Raw genomic sequence first — 20,186 nt, 5'->3', positions numbered from 1 at the left:
AAAAAAGGCAAAAGCAAAAAGTAAATGGAAAAAAATACAAAAATAACTTAAAAAGTGAAAGAGGAGATAAGTGTGAATATAAAGACGGGGAAAAAAGACAAACAAGAATAAAGAACAATCAAAAAGTAAAAATGTAAAATGAGAAAGTCCACAAAGCAAGCAAAGAAAGATTAAAAAAAAGGTATAAAAAGCAAAATCAGAAGGAAAAACAGACAAACAGCAACAAGAGAAGAGAAGTAAAACTAAAAAGAAAGAAAAACAGAAAACAATAAAAGGAAAAGCAAAAATAGTAAAAAACACAAGTACAAAGAGAAAAGGACAAACAATAAAAATGCAAAAGAAAATTAAAAGAAGAAAAACAACAGCTAAAAAAGTGAAAGAGGAGAGGAGTGTGAAAAAAACAAGACAAGCAAGAAACATGAAAAATTAAAAAAATGTTTAAAAACAGAAAAATAGTAAAAGTAAAAACTGAAGAAGTCAGAAAGTAAAAACAAGCAAAGAAAGAAAAAGATAAAAAATGAGGAAAAAAACCAGACAAATAGTGATGAGCGATCATCCTGAAAACATAAAGACCAGTAAGAACAAGTCAATAAGAAAGAAAGAAAGAAAGAAAGAAAGAAAGAAAGAAAGAAAGAAAGAAAGAAAGAAAGAAAGAAAGAAAGAACAGTAAAAAGGCCAAATGTAAAAGGAAGGAAACAAAAATAACTTTTAAAAGTGTGATGAAGCATAAAAGTGAAAATAAAAGATGAGGCTGAGAAGAGCCTGATGGAGATGAAGACAAAGGGGTTAACTCACATCTCTCTCTCTCTCTCTCTCTCTCTCTCTCACTCTCTCCCCTTTCTCTCTCTCTCACTCTGGTTCTCTCCATCTCTCTCTCACTCTCTGTGTCTCTCTTTCACTCTGCAGGGTTCTCACCAGGATTTTTTTTTAGCGTAATGGGTTATGGCGAGGGAGCGTAGCGACCGAGCGGGGGGATGGTGCGGAGATTTTGAAAAATCATGCCCAAAATTGGCCATATTTGACGTTCCTGGAGGGGATAAATTGCATTTTTTATGTTGTATATCCTTGATGGAAAATTGTTACATCTTTGGATCTTGGCAATGTGTTACCTACTGTTGTATTTCACTGAACTACAAAGGGTGTTGTCAAAAGATATGTAAACTCAGACACAACCAAAGAGATAATGAATGTTTTATTGTATTAAGAAATTAAGAAATGCCTGAGCACATAAAAATAAAAAAAAAACAAATTGCATTTTCATTCAGGCATAACATACACCCAGCCCCCTTAATAAATAATTAATATATAATCTAAAACTATTAAATGCCTCCTATGTCCTTTCCTTCATCTCCTCCAACCTCTCTTGTGCCTGTCTCCTTATAGAAATATAACGATGGATGGCATGCAGGCAGATTACCAGTGTGTTAATGTTAGCCACAGTGGGATCCAGTAAATTAGCGCTAATCATCCGATACGTGCGCCCTGTCATATTGCTAAACCTGCTTACAAAGTAGACGTTTTCATTCATCAAAGGGCTTTGGGTTAAGTTTTCAAGCGTGATGGAAAACCTGTAGAAGTGGTGCACTTACATTTCTAACTGTGAAGAAAGAGCGAATGTCTCTTTTTTTGCGAGGGGGTCCGTCATCCATTGTCATTCACCGAAGTCCAGCTCAAGAGAAAGTTATCGCCAGGATCTCTCTCTCTCTCTCGGAACTGATTTCCAGGCATGGGTTTCCTAACAAACGTAGGCTGATTTTGACACCTTGAAAACTGCTCAAGTGCGCAGGAAAAAAAAAACTTTTGGCGATGGTGATGAACAACTGAAAACAACCGTTACGCTATATTAAAAATTTAGCGTAGCGGGGGGAAATTACCGTCGCGGTCTGAAATTTTAGCGTAGCGGGCCGCAACCATATAAAGCGCTGGCGAGAACCCTGCTCTGTCTCTCCCCTCTGTCTGTCTCTCTCTGTCTGTTTCTCCCCTCTCTCCTTCTCTCTGTCCCTCTCTCTGTCTGTTTCTCCTCTCTCTCTCTCTCTCTCACTCTCTGTCTCTCCCCTCTCTATCTCTCTCACTGTCTCTCCCCTCTCTCTCTCTGTCTCCCTCTCTCTCACTGTCTCTCCCCTCTGTCTCTCTCTCTTACTCTCTCTGTCTCTCTCTCTTTGTCTGTTTCTCCCCTCTCTCTTTCTCTCTGTCTCTCTCTCTTTGTCTGTTTCTCCTCTCTCTCTCTCTCTCTCTCTCTCTGCTCTTCAAAGCTGAGCCGTCTCTTTACTCGTGCTGTGGATCTGTCAAACGCAGGGCCTCTCAAGAGCTGCTTCTGTGGTTTCTGTTAAAAAAAATCAACACACACACACACACACACACACACACACACACACCAGAAGAAACACAACAGACGTCCTCTCAATCTGTTTGCGAGTGTTTCTCGAGCTCAGGGAGCGTCTCCCCGCTCGGCTCTCCGCCGCTCTACACCTCCACTTCCACACGCAGAGAGCTGCAGCAGAGCGCAACGCTGAGCCCAGAGGTGACGCAGATTCAAACCCTCACTCTGTTCATCACACACAGCAGAGTTAAACATCTCTCTCTCTCTCTCTCTCACACACACACACACACACTATCAGTGAGAGATAATGGACTATTGTGAACAATGGCATGTGGAATGTATGAAAAAGGAATGAGAACAAAAGCGTGGTGTGGTTTTTTTCCCCGGCCATCCCGCCGTCGCAGCAGATAATCCCGAGGCCGAGGTGAGAAACCCCACAACACAGCACAGCTCCGCTTCTCCAGCCAGAACCCTGAGACAGACTCCAAAACGTCACACCGTGCCAAACAGAACACACTGCACTGACATTATAACGATTAACGAGCTCCGTTATTAAATCAGCCGTTCCTCTGAACTCTGACATTAAAGCAGCGCTCAGTGACTCCCGAGTCAAGAAGTATATCCTTCACTACAACTGAATTAGAACACCACTGTACCAAAGGGGAAAGAGGGGAATACAAGGAGAGAAACATCAAAGAATGGAAAAGTAAAAGAGGAGACAAGTATGAAAATGTAAAAAAGTAAATAATACAAGCTGCAGAAAGAATGAAAGAAAGAAAAACAAACAAATAAGAAACAAAAGTGAAATAAATGAGATACATGTAAAAAGAAAAGTGACAAAGTATATCAGATAACGGAAAGAAAGAAAGAAAGAAAGAAAGAAAGAAAGAAAGAAAGAAAGAAAGAAAGAAAGAAAGAAAGAAAGAAAGAAAGAAAGAAAGAAAGAAAGAAAGAAAGAAAATGTAAAAGTAAATAACAAGTTACAGAAAGAAAAAAAGAAAAACAAAAAACATATAAAGAAACAAAAAAGTAAAAAAGTTAAAAAAGATAGTTTGTTAAAAAGGTGAAAAAGAAAACAAATGCAGTAAAATCTGAAAGAGATGAAAATGTAACAAATGACAAAACATGACAAGTAAAAAAGAAAAAAGAACGAAAGACAGAAAGAACAAAAATGTTCGCAAAATTTGTTAAAAAAAGTGAAATAAGGGGGATGAGTGTAAAAACATAAGTGAAAGTAAGTCAAAGAAAGAAAGAAAGAAAGAAAGAAAGAAAGAAAGAAAGAAAGAAAGAAAGAAAGAAAGAACTGAATTATAAAACAAAACAACAAGGAATAAAGTAACAAAGTAAAAGAAAGAAAAATAGTTAAAAATGTGAAAAAGAAAAACAGTAAAAAAAGAGTCAGAAGAGATGAAAATGTAAAAAATTATGAAAGAAAGAAAGAAAGAAAGAAAGAAAGAAAGAAAGAAAGAGAAGAATAGCAAAATAGTAAAAGAGGAGATAAGTATGAAAATGTAAAATTAAACAACGCAAGCTGCAGAAAAAGAAAAACAAACAAAAATTTTCACAAAATTTGTTGAAAAAGTGAAATAAGGGAGATGAGTAAGTGAAAGTAAATCAGATAAAAAGAAAGAAAGAAAGAAAGAAAGAAAGAAAGAACAGCAAAATAGTTAAAGAGGAGATAAGTATGAAAATGTAAAATTAAACAATGCAAGCTGCAGAAAAAGAAAAACAAACAAAAATTTTCACAAAATTTGTTGAAAAAGTGAAATAAGGGAGATGAGTAAGTGAAAGTAAATCAGATAAAAAGAAAGAAAGAAAGAAAGAAAGAAAGAAAGAAAGAAAGAAAGAAAGAAAGAAAGAATAGCAAAATAGTTAAAGAGGAGATAAGTATGAAAATGTAAAAGTAAACAATGCAAGCTGCAGAAAAAGAAAAACAAAAATTTTCACAAAATTTGTTGAAAAAGTGAAATAAGGGAGATGAGTAAGTGAAAGTAAATCAGATAAAGAAAGAAAGAAAGAAAGAAAGAAAGAAAGAAAGAAAGAAAGAAAGAAAGAAAGAAAGAAAGAAAGAAAGAAAGAAAGAAAGAAAGTAAAAAAGTAAAAGACAGTTAAAAAAGTGAAAGAAGAGATGAAAATGTAAAAATGACAAAGTAAATATAAGAGAAAGAACGGAAGAAAGAAAGAAAGAATTCAGTAGCTGTTCCTGTAGTTGTGCTCCTCTCCTACTTCTCATTCCATTCAAATTAAAAGTGTATAAAATTGTAAAAATTCCAGAGATGCGGTTTTGTTCGTCCTCCAATAAAAAACATCCAACTCCACAGGAAAGAAGTCGTTTTAATTTCTGATTTAGTTTGCGGTAAAAAGAGGAGCTGGTGTAAACAAATTGCCGAGTCCGATTGGTTGTTTTGTTGCATTGACATCATGTTTACTAAATATAGCCCCGCCCACCTCCAACTGCCCAGAAGAAAATGGCAGGAAACAGAAACGGGGATCTGTGTAACTCTGTAAGTGAGCCGCTCAGTGATAAATTAGCCACAGAAGCTGTAAATAACAGTCAGGAGCTCATTATAAAAATAACTGATAACAGCTTTTACATGAAGTAACTCATGAATCATTCTGGACCTCAGGTGTGAAGTCAAAATGGCAAACACCCAGAAGTGCAGCTGCATCATCGGTAACCACGGCGACCTTTCGCTGATCAGTGCACAAATAAGCGCTGATAGTTTAAAGACATTACGGAAGGAGAAAAAAAAAAATCACTCATGGTTTGGAATTTCTCCTCCATGTAAGCGTTCTCTAATGACCGGACCAACGAGACTGCACGTGTAAACATTACCGAGTCATGTGGCCAGTGATTAAGAGATCCAGACGGAGATATTCTTATCTGATGTGGCCTTTCCAAGCAGCTTGGAGAAGGAGGTTGAGCATGGTTAATGTTAGATCATGTCAAATAAGCAGTTGGTTATATGGGAAAGCTAATGCAAGCCAGATATTACATCCAAGTTACATCCACACGTCCAGCTGCTGGACGTCCATTATCATGATGTGATGGATGTTATCGTGTGCTGTTCTGTAGGGGGTGTGGCGCATAGCACATTAACCCACATGACCTTTATCTACCACTCAGATGACACCATGGTTCTCCTCATACTCATATTCACTACACTGCTTCTTCTCGCTGCTGCTGCTTACACTCAATGTTGTTTGTTTGTTTCGAAGTTTGGATTAGAACATCTACAGGGTAGATTTGAGGTTCAACAACATCTAGAACATCCCTTCTCTTCTACGGCAGTAATCAAAAGATTCAAACTCCACCAGAGGGCGCTGCACCAAGCTCCAAGGCCATATTGTTTTCCTAAGGATTCTTCTTATTATTATTATTCTTTTACTTCGAAACTTGGCCATTTTTGAGGTGGTTCCCATGAACAAAAACTCATGAAATTTGGTACACCCATCAGTCCTGGCCACCGTTACTCATAGATACATAGGGCTTGGCCCCGAGTGTGTCTGTGGGACTCCATAGCACCCCCACATGTCATTGAGACTTTTGCCTGGTATATAGTTTCACCTATCCGTGTCAAATTTGGTAGGTGTGTCGGGTGCTCCAAGACGAACAAAATTGTAATATACATTGCATTCACCATACTCAACAGGAAGTGAGTTATTTTTGGTTTTCTGCGTTTTGATTTACAAACGTGTTACATTTTGACATTCTCCTCTTAGGAAGTTTGTTGGATTCATGTCAGATTTGGTATACCGGAGGTGCTCAGGTCCTTCATCACAGCTTGAGGCTATATTTATGATTGTGGTCCACTCAGAACTGTCTGAAATGTCATCTGAAACTTTGCCACTTTTTTTTGATCAAAGCTTTAAGCCCCACCCACTCAACAATCACTTCATTTCATATAAAAGCTTGTTTCCTGATATACCGTATGTCAACTTACTGTAAGTTTCACTAAGACCTACATGTTGATTCCTTTATAAACATGACAACTAGGGTGCATCAGTTGCCCTCACTTTCATAAAATCTGATGCATTTTTGTTTGGGTGTTCCTTTTCACCAATAAAGACAGCCTGTAGAATTTTTTGACCATATTAAAAAGTCTAATGGTGGCACCATGAGGTTCATTTTTTGCCAAAAAACGCTTATTTTATGTTTTCGTGTAAGGTTTGAATCACAATGTTGGACTCCATTTATTGATTTCTTGTGAGCCAGAGATCATGTTAAGAACCTTTGCAAGGGATTGAGAAGCATTAATGTGATTCATAATACATTTGTATTGTTTAAAAGTAGTTGAACAATGATTCAATGAACAGCTAAAACTCAAACTGTGCTTGATAATATATTTAGAATATGTACTAAAAATGTGTATCTAAGACATTTGGTATACTCTATAAGGTGCTGTAATGTTTCATGAAAAGTGATCGAAATTTTGTCATAAAAGTCATAAAATAGCAGCTTTTTCCATAACTTTGAGCTCCTGGTGCCACCATTAAACTTTTGAATTTTGTCAAAATATTTCACCCAGTGTGTTTTCTTACCAAAAGGAACATAAAAACAAAAATGCATCATGATCGGAGGAACTTTTCATTTTTAGGGGGCAACTGATGCACCCTAATGACAACTCACACAACTGATTATAGAACCACATGAAACTAGAAGGACACTCGGTAGAGTAGAGAGCATATCTACACCAAGCTACATGTTATCAACATCAAAATCAGAGCACTTTATCCTAGGATAATATTAAAGCTGTCCACCAAATTTTATCCAAATCCGTTCACGACTTTTTGAGTTATGCTGGGAAGAGACAAAAAAAAATCCTGGATCAGTATACATATCCAAATCTGTGTCAAAATCTAATCAAATGTTCCTTGGCCCATGGTCAACCTTTCCTCCAAATTTCATCAAAGTCCAACTTGGAAACGGCTTTCGGTATTTCTTCAGCTGTGTGTTTTTGAAAAGCTTCATATACATATATACAGTGCCTTGAAAAAGTATTCATACCCCTTGAACTTTTTCACATTTTTCCACCTTACAACCACGAACTTAAAAGTTTTTTTATTGAGAGTTTATGTGATAGACCAACACAGAGTAGCACATAATTGTGAAGTGAAACGAAAATGATAAATGGTCTTCAAAATTTTAAACAAATAAAAATCTGAAAAATGTAGTGTGCATTAGTATTCAGCCCCCTGTACTCTGATACCTCTAAATACAATCCAGTGCAATCAATTGCCTTCAGAAGTCATCTAATTAGTTAATAGAGTCCTACTGTGTGCAATTTACTCTCAGCATAAATACACTTGTTCTGTGAAGGCCTCAGTGGTTTGTTAGAGAACACTGAAGAACAAACAGCATCATGAAGACCAAAGAACTCACCAGACAGGTCAGGGATAAAGTTCTGGAGAAGTTTAAAGCAGGGTTAATTTATAAAAAAAAATCCCAAGCTCTGAACATCTCAAGAAGCACTGTTCAATCCATCATTCAAAAATGGAAAAAGTATGGCACAACTGCAAACCTACCAAGACATGGCCGTCCACCTAAACTGACAGAGCGAGCAAGGAGAGCACTGGTCAGAGAAGCAGCCAAGAGGCCCATGATCACTCTGGAGGAGCTGCAGAAATCCACAGCTCAGGTGGGAGAATCTGTGCACAGGACAACTATAAGTCGTACACTCCAGAAATCTGGCCTTTTTGGAAAAGTGGCAAGAAGAAAGCCATTGTTGAAAGACAGGCATAAGAAGCCATGTAGGGGACACAGCAAACATGTGGAAGAAGGTGCTTTGGTCAGATGAGACCAAAGTTGAACTTTTTGGCCTAAATGCAAAGCGCTATGTGAGGCGGAAAGCTAACACTGCTCATCACCCTGCACACACCATCCCCACTGTGAAACATGGTGGTGGCAGCATCATGCTATGGGGATGCTTTTCTTCAGCAGGGACAGGGAAGCTGGTCAGAGTTGATGGGAAGATGGATGGAACTAAATACAGGGCAATCCTGGAAGAAAACCTGTTGAAGGCTGCAAAACATTTGAGACTAGGAAGGAGATTCACCTTCCAGCAAGACAATGACCCTAAACATACAGCCAGAGCTACAATGATTTACAATGAGGTTTAGATCAAAGAATATTCATGTGTTAGAATGGCCCAGTCAAAGTCCAGACCTAAATCCCATTGAGCATCTGTGGCAAGACTTGAAAATTGCTGTTCACAGACGCTCTCCGTCCAATCTGGCTGAGCTTGAGCTATTTTGCAAAGAAGAATGGGCAAAAATTTCAGTGTCTAGATGTGCAAAGCTAGTAGAGACATACCACAAAAGACTTGCAGCTGTAATTGCAGCAAAAGGTGGCTCTACAAAGTATTGATGCAGGGGGGCTGAATACTAATGCACATCACATTTTTCAGATTTTTATTTGTTTAAAATTTTGAAGACCATTTATCATTTTCGTTTCACTTCACAATTATGTGCTACTCTGTGTTGGTCTATCACATAAAATCTCAATAAAAAACTTTTAAGTTCATGGTTGTAAGGTGTAAAAATGTGAAAAAGTTCAAAGGGTATGAATACTTTTTCAAGGCACTCTATAAGATCCGTAATTTAGGACTAAATCATTCTACAGCTGGTTGACTGTTAGCTGTTAGACGTGATAGCAACTGGTGCAAGATTAAAAAAGCTAATGTGCTTTCACAATGCTAATAAACATTATTCGTTAAAAAAGCTGAACTCATATTGGTTGGCAAAATTGCACTGACATTATCACGTTGCTGTCATTGCTAGCCCCTTGTGCTACCTTCTTCACCTCACCAACTAGCATTTACTAGCATAATTTCACCTGTTCACTAAAGTACAACAACACAGCCTGTAGGAGACTACATTACTAATAAGCATGGTCACTAAAATACAACACTTTTTTTTCGTTCTGCATTTTTCAAGCCTTTTGATCATTAGGCATCAATATTCAACATTTTTCAACTTACATTCGGCTAGTTCATGCTAGTGTGCAAGCTAATGTTTTCCTACCAGTCACAGTTCTCTAGCAAACTGGAAGGGCACTCGGTAGAGTAGAGGGCATATCTCCACCAAGCCACATGTTATCAACATCAAAATCAAATCACTTGAACCTGGGATAATACTAAAACTGTCCACCAAATTTTATCCAAATCCGTTCACTACTTTTTGAGTTATGCTGGGAAGAGACAAAAAAAAAATCCTGGATCCGCATCCATATCCGGATTTGCATCAAAATCTAATCAATTGTCCTTTGGCCCATGGTTCACCTTTCCTCCAAATTTCATCAAAATCCGTTCACTACTTTTTGAGTTACGTTGGGAACAGACAAAGAAATGGAGTCGAAAACATAACCCTCTCCAACAAAGTTGGTGGAGGTAACAAGGGTTTATCCTAAACCTAGGATAGTCTGACAATGTTCTGTTACTATTGTTATAAATGAATTTCTAACTGAAATGTTAAACAGAAAAGAATTTCACAGCGAGAATGTTTCTCTAATGAGATGTCAAAAGTTCTTCCCGTCCCAGGACCTGGTCTTCCCAGGCAGCTTCCCGTCCTAGTACTAACCAGGCCCTTAAGGTGCATCGGGTGGTGCCAATCTCTGTTTCTGTAGCCGTCAGCTTCTCGCATATTACATTGCTGCACTCTCAAAAAACAAAGTACTTCACTGTACCTTTAGAGGTACAACAGCTTGTCACTGGATCAGTACCCTCTAAGGCAGGGGTCATCAAACTACAGCCCGCGGGCCTACTCCGGCCCGCCACCCCCCTTTGACCGGCCCCCCAGCCCCTCTGCCCACCACCACTTGAACCGGCCCTATGAGGCAATCCCCAAAAGTGGTTATGGCCTATTTTTTTAAATTGCTTTTTGGCAAATAATAACATGTCTGCATCTTGTATTTTGTTGATTTTATCAATTAAAATTGATATTTAGTTATAAAATGAACTATTCATATTTTCCGAATTTTCGTCATATGCTCGCGATCAAGCAGTGACGGGCAGCGCACGCGCAGAGAACTGTCAGTGTTCAGGACAGCAAAATGGCTAGCGGTCAGCGAAAAGTTGACAGAGAGTGCAGAGTTTTTAAAGAACAGTGGACCACCGATTATTTTTTTGTTCAGTGTAAAGACCGTGCAGTTTGTCTTGTAAGTAAAGAAAGTGTGTCGGTTTTCAAAGAATATAATCTATATAGTAGTGTGGGATATAGTAGTGTGGGATATAGTAGTGTGGATATAGTAGTGTGGATATAGTAGTGTGGGATATAGTAGTGGGGGATATAGTAGCGGGGGATATAGTAGTGTGGATATAGTAGTGGGGATATAGTAGTGTGGGGATATAGTAGTGTGGATATAGTAGTGGGGATATAGTAGTGGGGGATATAGTAGTGGGGGATATAGTAGTGGGGATATAGTAGTGTGGGGATATAGTAGTGTGGATATAGTAGTGGGGGATATAGTAGTGGGGATATAGTAGTGGGGATATAGTAGTGTGGATATAGTAGTGGGGGATATAGTAGTGGGGATATAGTAGTGGGGGATATAGTAGTGGGGGATATAGTAGTGGGGATATAGTAGTGTGGGGATATAGTAGTGTGGATATAGTAGTGGGGGATATAGTAGTGGGGATATAGTAGTGGGGATATAGTAGTGTGGATATAGTAGTGGGGATGGCTGTGCCAGGCTAGTAATCTCTACTACACAATGAGGCCTGCTGGTGGTCATATTTGTCTGGGTCATACAATCCTATGTTATATAGCTGACCCGACCCCGGCCCCCCATCACAGTCAGGAACGACAATGTGGCCCCCAGAGAAAAAAGTTTGGTGACCCCTGCTCTAAGGTACTTATTTGTACCATTTATATACTGATTGGGAGCATATGTACCTTTTTGACCCTAAAAAGGTACACATAGTTACCTTGAAGTCCAATAATGAGCCATAGGGGGTACATTAGTGTAGATTGTATCTTGAGGGACAGCAGTGTTGTAGTCGAGTCACTCAACCTCGAATCTGAGTCCAAGCTCGAGTCCCCAGTGTTCAAGTCTGAGTCAAGTCCAAGTCATTAAAGAAAATTTCGAGTCGAGTCCGACACAAGCCCCGCTATCAACAGGGCAAATAACATGAGAGAGGGTTAACACTAGCTAGTTCATCGCTCAGCAAGCCCCGCTATCAACAGAGCAATGAACACAGCATGTCACTTCCTTCTCTGCGTGGAGTCTTGGCAAATAATGATTGAAGTTCGAGGTTGTCCCCATCGTCTCCTCGATAGTTCTTCTACATATGGAACACACAGCAGTGCATTTTTTTCCCACTGCACGAGAAGTCTGTATAAGCAAAGCGGACAATCCTAGAGGCGTCTCTCCAGGCATTTTAGCGCCATTAATGTTAGTTTGTTCCTGAACATGATGTATGAACAGGTGAATGTACATTCTCTTGCACAAAATTAGTATAAAATTAATGTAGATAAAAATATAAATATCTTATGCCAAATTGCTATGGCATGTTACAAAAAAATAAAGAAAAAATCCAAGTCCGAGTCTCCAATTTACGAGTCCGAATGCAGTTAATGCACGAGTCCGAGTCATCAGTGCTCAATTCCAAGTCAAGTCACGAGTCAGAGTCCTGGACTTGAGTACTACAAGCCTGGGGGACAGAAACGGACTCCTACTGTACCCCTATCTCTGACAGTGTAGGGTACAGTGAGGGGCTGGTCCTCTGGTAACCGCGAGAGTTTGACTGTATTGTGGCTCCTCGCCAGATGGCAGTAGGTAATATTTTTACGAAGGTCTTTGGTACGGCCTGACCACAAGTAGAACTTGCAATCTCCTGGTTGAGAGGTGGACACGCTAACCACTAACCCAACTTGCGGTCTAACGAGGGGGAAAAAATTCCCAATTCTCAAACCAGAAGTTTGCAAAAAGTCATAGAGATGACTCTTGTTTGGGTTTTTTTCCACTAAAAGCAAGAGCCAACTTGAAAATCCATCGCAAGCTATTTTAAGTACTGGAAGATTCTGAATTAAAACACTTCCTTGAGCAAATATAACTGACGTTTGGGTGTTTCTTGAAGAACTGCAAATGAAACACCTGCTAGAAAAGTTGCCACATAAAAAAAAAAAAATGTTCTTCCTCCTTCTGTTGTTCTAATATTAGTCTCATCTCGCTCAGGCAGTTTCAAAATTAAATCTTGCATGAACAAGATTCCAGCAAGCACATGAATCAGGATTTCCAGCTCACACGCATTTTCCCTTCACCAACTTGTGAGCGCCAACGTTTTTTTTTGTTTTTTTCTGGGGGGGGGGGGTCCTTGTGTAACAGTATTTGTGAAATGGGGTATTTCCTTACGATTTCGTCGAGGAGCAAGGTGTCACTTCATTTCCTGTCTACTCCAACCTTGCAGAAATGCTCGTTCAGTAACTTCTATACTCTACATTTCCCTTCAGTTTCAATTCCTTTCCGAGGTTACAAATCAACAAGCCATGAAACTATGAAGTCAATCCAGAGTACATGCACAGGAACGTCAATGATACACAGGTACTCGATGTTAATAAAGCACCGCGCTGTGACCCTGTGCTGCAAACAGCTGTGTGTAGATGCACATGTAAAGCCTGCGGGGTTATAAACACACATTAACTCTGCAAATCAAGTGGTTTACAGCAGGGAATTCGATCGTAATTTGGAAAGCCCTGTTCCATCTGGACCTGAACACGCAAAGCCAACACATGACACGAGTGCTCTCGGGAGCAGGGCCGTAGCCAATTTACTCAACCCTTCACAGCTGCACGCATCAGAGACTTTTAGTGCGCTCTCCAAAGCCCACGCTCAGCAAATTACACGCAGCCCGTCCTCGCTTTAATTCTCCTTTTACACTCGGTTACTTTGCCTCCGTAGCCCTTCTGCATGGACTATACCTCAGTGTACTGAAAATACTTATTCAAGCAGACGTGTCAAAACGCATCAAGTACATAAAGAACGTGCAGGATTAACTATTAGTCACGATCAGAGCGAACAAACGTCGTCAAACCCGGAAATCCCTGACCTCGTCATACTTTCAGGACCGGCTAAATATAATTCTCAGTCATATTTCTGCATAGGTGACTCAGAATTATATTTAGCCCTGAATTATAGAATTATATTTCATCCACTTAATAAATATATAATTATATTTATAGTCCGCTTTGCCCGTTTAAATGGAAGTCTAGATTAGGGTTGGGTGGTATTACACAGAATATCGACATCATAAATTAAAGGGCGATACGATTTTTTCTAAGGTTACGCAGGTATCGTGGAATCTTTTGCAAACATTTTTCTTTTTCGAACTTTGACTCCAGAGTGTGAAGTGATTGGAAGCAAGCAGATTTAATGTCACAGTTTTGTACTGAAGAAGCATGTAAACATTTATCCAATTCACAATTTCTTTAAAATAAATAAATTAAAAAATAAATAAACGAAGAAAATTTTGCTACCAAAAAATACTTTTGTTTAATTTCCTTTTATTACAAATGAAAACGTTAATAACAATTATTATCCATACAGGACACTTTCTCGATGGAATAAAAACGTGTTCTATTCCCTTCTAGCGGGTTTCATTCATTTGCTTTGATAGCATGCAATATTGTTCGCATATCGCTTATCCTACGTGCATTACGTCACTCTACCCAATGGAGAATGAGCGTTGAATATGGTTTACGATATTGCATGGTTGTCAAGACAACATGACGTCACACGTCAGAGCTGATGCGAATATTCGATGAGGAACTTTTCTGCTGCGGATATGCACAAGCATTTCTTTGTTCACCGGGAAAGAGAGAGATGCGTTGAACATGTGAAAGGCTACCAAATTTTCGTTGGATACGCTTCACGTGTATTTACAAGAGAAAAACATACCAACGGACATCGAAAAACTGGAAAAGAGACACATTGAAGACGTAAAACTTCTGCACGAGAGAGCGACTGGGACAATTTGTGAACAAACACGGCTGCCAGGTATGCTTCATTAACTATGGCAGATTTTGAGAGATCTTAGAAAGAGAGAGATGCGTTTAACACCCGAAAGGCTACCAACAGTTCATGAGATATTCTTCGCGCATATTTACAAGAGAAAAACCAGGAGTTTTTGGAGTTGGACCATTTTTACTGTTAAAACTTTGATGTTTTATAGGTACATTGGATTGACAGAACATTGAATTACATTGGATCAGAATCAGCACTGGATATTGGTAAGTTACCCTCCTGTTCTTAACTTTTTGTAAAATCTATAATTGGACTATCGAGTGTGTTTGTATAATAATAATAATATTGGCTGGCTTTTTTTCATGGTCTATCAGATATATTCCATTCAGCTACTCGTCTTCGACTCATTCAGTATCATGCTAGCTGAATGGAATATATCTGATATCCCACTCAACGCCAGCTAATATTATTTAAATAGCGGTAATGCGCGTGACTTCACTGTAGGTGGAAGTAACACAGCTCTAATGCTGCAAAAACACACAAAAGCAGATCTAAAATGTGAAAGAGCTGTTGTGTGATTAACTATACAATAGATTTAATGAGAAATCAGAGCTCTCTTTTTACAGACTGCTGAAATATAAAGAAGCAAATGGATGGAGTACGAACGTTCATAGAAGTTTATTACATAAAGGAATATTTAATGAATATTGGCTGGTGTTGAGTGGTATATCAGATATATTCCATTCAGCTAGCGTGATATTGAACTCCTCTGATATACCACGAAAAAAGCCAGCCAATATTATTATTATTATAATACATACACTAGGTTTTATAATTAAAAAATAAAACAAACAAACAAATGCAAGGTTACTGTTTTGCTGGAATCTGGTTCGCTCACCTATGGATCATGATACACATCAAATGTCATACATGAACATGAATAAAACAAAAATATGTATTTTGGTTTTCCAAGTATTATATGATACGATGTGATATGACAGGGCTCGAAATTCGCGGTGGTCCGGTCGCCCAAGGTGACTTAATTTGTCATTCAGCGGGTAATTCTTGTCACTAGGCAGCCCGGCTGGCTAGTTGAAAATAAAAAATATATATGAAGCGAAGATTCAGACTAGGGCTGTGCGATATATCAAATATACTCAATATATGGGGGCATCGTGGCTCAGGTGGATAAGGCGCCATACCATAAATCCGGGGACCCAGGTTCGGTTCCGACCCGACCCGGGGTCGTTTCCCGATCCGTCTCTCTCTCCCACTCGTTTCCTGTCTCTGCACTGTCCTGTCCAATAAAGGTGAAAAGAGCCCAAAAAAAATCTTGAAAAAAAAAAAAATATATATATATATATATATATACTCGATATATCTCCGAAAATTCTGTGTGAGATACATATAATTATTATATCGTAACTATCGAGTATTTTATGGTCATCTGCCGACTTGCGTTTGTTTCGTGTTTGTTGCGTTTGTTTAAAACCTTTTCCGGTGGTTTTCTCCCTGTCCCTCAGGCAGGAACGTGAGAGGCTGCCTAAGGGTAAAAAAAACAATAACGTCACGCACTCGCCAACCAATCCCGGGCGACATCTCGGTGCTGAAAGGAACTTGCGGGAAGATTTTCTAGTTTCGGTTTACAGCGCTGGCTCAGTTTGTGCAATCGCTGGTGTTGCATACGCTACCGTGTAAGCTCTGTGAATTCCAGCGACAAATTAAAAATGGAAGCGGACGAATTGGTTCCTAAAAGAACTAGTAAGGGGTCAGTCATCCGGCATTTTTTTGGATATCGCGAGGAGGACGTGAAACAGCAAATGCCAGTTTGTAAAGTGTGCAAAAAAAAAAAAAAAACAGTATTAAAATACTCGGGTCTTGAAATAAATGCGCATTAGTCATGAACAATGGTAACTACTCTCTTTTGTGTTATTTTTGACAGAAGTAAAATTCATACATGAACAAATTTTGGCGAGTTGATTTTCTGTTTGGCGAGTTACTTTGGAAGGTACAGTAACTAGTCCGGCTGGCTGGTGAAAAAATATATGAATTTCGAGCCCTGTGTGATACTTTGGTCATATCGTCCACCCCATAGGTTCTCTATGCGGCTGAGTGACAGCATCCAGGTGAGGTGTTCTTGGTTCGCTTCCCAGTGAATCCTACTGTAGTGGGAAAGCAATTGGAGTCAGAATCGACTCGACTGCAGGAAGTGAATCAAACATGTTGCGCGTTTTGGGTTTCAAAGTTTTTGTTGATGCGAGCTGCGAAACTGAGCCAAAGGACAGATCTGTAGTACTACAGAAGTGCCATGTGCCCTGGATACTTGCTCCCATGAACAATACACGAACAAGTCCTGCCAGGCAAAACAAACCTTGCCCGCACTTATTTTATACCTATATGTTGATAATGGTAATATTTCTCAATCATCAGCTGTCAGGTTATAGTCCTATGAAAATCCATGACCTTGAGTTTGACATTTCAGAGTCATTCAAGGTCAAAGGTCATGGCGGCAACTGAAAGCCCATACGGGACTTCTTGTATGTTGATAATGGTAAATATCTGGCTATCATGAACCATTTTAAAGTTGGAGCCCTTTGAAAACCCACGACCTTCAGTTTGACCTTTCAAGGTCACCGATCATGGTGCCAAATGAAAACCCATATGGTACTTCCTATTAGGGATGTTAACCGATGACCGTTTGACCAGTGGTTGACCAAATCAACATCAACCGGTTAATTTTTTTTTGGTTGTCGGTTAAAAAAAAAATCAATCGTTTTGAAGCTGCCGATTTTGGAGCGGAGAACCTGGAATTCTGTGTTGTAAACGCTTGGGGCGTGCCATGCGGTGTAAGGACGACAGCTGACAAATCAAAAACACCCATTCAGTCATGTCCCGTCCTCCCGCCCCAGTTGAAGACAGCTGCCACTCGGCGAAAGAAAAGTCTCAGTGTTGGATTACATTTTACTACGATGTTAACCAGGTACGCAACATCAAGGAAATTCTTGACTATCAAAGAAACAAGAACACGGCGCATGAATGAAGTCGATGGTTGATTAGTCTGGTGAATATTAATGTCAACGTAATAATAATACACAAGATCTGAACTAAAACCTGGTTACTCACTGATGTTACTTAGCATCAGACAGTTGCTATATTAGCTTAGCGGCTAATCAGCTTGGCTCCAGCTATCCCATTCCCAATGGCTGTGCACAATTAGCAGCCATGTAACCGTAATATCAGTAGCTGGAAAACAATTGCAGTATGAGGTCTCTGTGGCTCACTTCGAAGAAAAGTGCCTAGTCCGTAGCAGTATGCTTCAGAGCAACTTCAATACCATGCAGTAATGGCGTGTTGATATTGGTAACGGCGTTATAACGATTGTAGCTAATTAATTAGATTACCCAGCGTTATAACAGCCTTTATTTTAACGCCATTATTCCCATCACTGAATGTTATGTACTTCTTCTAGCACTTGACTTTATTTTCAACGCCATCATGGCCGACTGAAACTGTCTCTAAGGCCCTGTCCACACGGCAACGGATTCAGGTGACTCCGATACAATTGCTTATCGTTTAGGCCTGGCGTCCACACGGCACTGGCGTTTTGGGTGCCCAAAACGCAATCTTTTTGAGAACGGGTTCCAGAGTGGAAAGATCTGGCAACGTTGCCGTTGTGAAGTCGTCTGGATGAGTAGAACGGATTTGTTTACGATGACGTCACAACCACATGACTGTGAGTGCTTCACGCCGGGTAGAAGTGTAACGAACTCGATGCGAGTTGTCAACAAATCCTATAACTTGGTTCATGAAACGCGCTTACAAAATATTTTCACTGTGAATATTTATTGTGTAATGGTGCAAAGTGAGAGAGAGAGAGACTCTGCCCTTAGGGCAGAGTCAATCCCGCCAGCAAAAATAGGGAACAAAAGGAGCGATCTCACCTCTTCAGATGTTGGTTTAAGTCCTACAATACATTCCTCAAAAAGGGCGTAGAAGAGCAAATTAATCCATCAACGTGTAGCATTCAATTTATTCCGGACCATTAAAGACGCCGCCTTCCGCGTAGAATCATACATCATCCTCGCCGCCATATTGGATAGGTCAAAGCGGAGAATAAAGATTCATGTGCTGCGTTTAACTGTACCAACAGGTTTACCGTCCAAACGAGATCACATGGGATTACCTTTCACAGGTGAGAAACAACAAATTAATCCATCAACGTGTAGCATTCAATTTATTCCGGACCATTAAAGATGCCGCCTTCCGCGTAGAATCATACGTCATCCTCGCCGCCATATTGGATAGGTCAAAGCGGAGAATAAAGATTAGCTGCGTTTAACTGTACCAACAGGTTTGCCGTCCAAACGAGATCACATGGGATTACCTTTCACAGGTGAGACTGGAAAAATACTTTTCATTGTATTTGGTCATTATAATGTAATTTTACAAACAGATTTTCCTGACTTTGTGGCTAATATGAAGTCTCGCGCATAATAGTTTATGCGCATGCGTCCTTACTTCTTCTATTGTTCTGGTGTCTCCGAAGGGACCGTCTTACAGCGCCCCTAGAGGTGTGGCATGTGTATTGCATCGTTTTCAGCAAGCGTTGCGTTGCCATATGGACCTGATATTTTACTGATCGTTGCCCATTTGGACGCGATATATTTTTAAATAACATCTCGTTGCCGTTGTCGTGTGGATGTAGCCTAAGCTGGAGCCATTTGTCCTCCGCTCCAATACAAACCCCTCGACATCAGTGCCGCGTTTGACTAAATGTTTCGCGCTGTAGAAAAGGTAATGTGAGTGGAGGGCGGCGACTGGGACTGAATGTGCGGATGCTCGCGGTTAGATTTAGAATAGATTCTAATAATTCCAATTCTAGAATTTTAAACTCATAGGTTAACCGACTTTAACCGACTAATGAGGCTCGGCGGTCGGTCAAGATTTTTTTTAGTTTTCGCCATCCCTACTTCCTATAAGTTGCTAAAGGTAATATCTGTCGACCATCAACCGTTTTCAAGTTACAGCCCTCTGGAAATCCATGACCTTGAGTTTGACCTTTCAAGGCCACTTCATGGTGCCAAATGAAAGGCCATATGGGAGTTCCTCTATGCTCATAATAGTAAACAGTTGTCTGTCAGCAATCGTTTTTGAGTTATAATGGAAAATATGTGTTATTTTGACTGAAAGGTTGACCTTTCCAGTGATCTTCACCTTCACCTTGGCCCGATTAGCCCCAAAATTTAATCAGGTAATCTACAGACCATTGCTCACCTACGCTGAAAATCTGAAGTCAATCGGTGCAACTGTCTAGACGCTAGATTGTTAACAGACAAACAAACAAACAAACCGCACTGATTACAATACCTCGCCCTGTTGACTCTGTTGCGGCTGAGGTAAAAATAAACCCTGAATGCGACTCAAGACTCGGAAAATGGACCAATGGGTGCGAAAGCACCGTCGGTGGAAAAATCCTGATTGCACTTTTGGACTTTTGTAAACTTACGACAATGCGTACAATATTATTATTATTGTTATTGTTCTTCTATCCCCTCTTGGTTTGTTACATTTCCTGTAAGAGCTCAAACACAAAATATTAACAAAAGCAGTTCTCTGTTATTGCTGGAGCAGGTCGCAGGTTGAGCGAGGACATTCCCGTTCCCCTGCCTCACCAACTAAACCTGAGGAGGAAACCCTGGCTGGGTCTTAACTCTTCAGCCTGGATCTCTAGAGGATGGTTAAAAATACTCCAGCAGAGAACGGGGGCGATTAAAAGCGGACAATGAGCAGCAGGAAGCGATTCTGAGGAAAGGTCAGGAGAAGATTCCTGTGGCCAAGGCAAGCAGGGTGATGAAAAAATGGGACGGAAGCTCAGCGGCCTCTCGACGTGCCTCCCCCCTTTTCGGA

General features: G+C 39.9%; 1 protein-coding gene across 1 annotated transcript in view; it reads right to left on the bottom strand.

Annotated features, from left to right (window-relative positions):
- The window catches only part of nlk2 (nemo-like kinase, type 2), a 269,767-nt gene that overhangs the window by 240,798 nt on the left and 8,783 nt on the right, over positions 1-20,186 (bottom strand). The gene's annotated exons all lie outside the window — the stretch shown is intronic.

The sequence above is a fragment of the Neoarius graeffei genome, chromosome 17 (assembly GCF_027579695.1).
Source record: "Neoarius graeffei isolate fNeoGra1 chromosome 17, fNeoGra1.pri, whole genome shotgun sequence".
Taxonomy (NCBI): domain Eukaryota; kingdom Metazoa; phylum Chordata; class Actinopteri; order Siluriformes; family Ariidae; genus Neoarius; species Neoarius graeffei.
This window is presented reverse-complemented; position numbering and strand designations above follow the sequence as displayed.